This window comes from Diaphorina citri, unplaced genomic scaffold (assembly GCF_000475195.1).
Source record: "Diaphorina citri unplaced genomic scaffold, Diaci psyllid genome assembly version 1.1 scaffold24601, whole genome shotgun sequence".
Classification (NCBI taxonomy): domain Eukaryota; kingdom Metazoa; phylum Arthropoda; class Insecta; order Hemiptera; family Psyllidae; genus Diaphorina; species Diaphorina citri.
In genome coordinates this window covers 1-786 of record NW_007401942.1, presented here as the reverse complement: position 1 = coordinate 786, position 786 = coordinate 1, and the positions used below count along the sequence as shown (strand labels likewise).

Genomic DNA, 786 nt, shown 5'->3' with positions numbered 1-786 from the left:
ACCTTCTGTACCTCGTCCACACACATACAGGTAAGAATATGATGGACACCAGCCAGTCCTCACTAGTACCACGTCCTGGGACCTTCTGTACCTCGTCCACACACTTACAGGTAAGAATATGATGGACACCAGCTAGTCCTCACTAGTACCACGTCCTGAGACCTTCTGTACCTCGTCCACACACATACAGGTAAGAATATGATGGATACCAGCTAGTCCTCACTAGTACCACGTCCTGAGACCTTCTGTACCTCGTCCACACACAATATGATGATTGGAAATAGCAACCTCCGTGGCCGAGAGGGTATCATACTCGGCTTGCACGTCGGAGGTCCCAGGTCGATTCCCGGCGATGTCGAAGTTTCTTCGTCTCTGTGCTTGGAGTTCGGGGTGTACTCAGCTTCGTAAAGACAATTGAGTTGTTACTTTTTTTCGAGTAGGTGACCAGTGGGGGCATCACAAGTGAAAGAAACGAGCGATGATAAATATGATTATTGAGTAAATGAAAGACTTGTAATACTGTGATGCTCACAAAGTTGTGAAGAGGCTATTGCTTCACCACAAATAATTCATGATTTGATTCACATCAAAATTCTATTCTATTCTAATAATATCACTATTCTATTCCATTCTGCAGGCACACAGCGCGCAAGGTTGTCACTCGAAATGTTTGGTATCCAAGCTGTTCGACGTATGTTCGCGTAGCACATTGCAAGAGATGGAGAAGAAGGAAGAGATCAGGATACCATGGGGTTGTGGTATTGTAGGCTATGTAGCAGAGAGTGG

General features: G+C 45.4%; 1 long non-coding RNA gene across 1 annotated transcript; it reads left to right on the top strand.

Annotated features, from left to right (window-relative positions):
- Positions 1–8: 8 nt before the first annotated feature.
- On the top strand, positions 9–782 carry LOC113473322. The gene is made up of 2 exons (XR_003395328.1): positions 9–190; positions 638–782. It is a non-coding gene; the product is annotated as an uncharacterized LOC113473322 (long non-coding RNA).
- Positions 783–786: the final 4 nt, after the last annotated feature.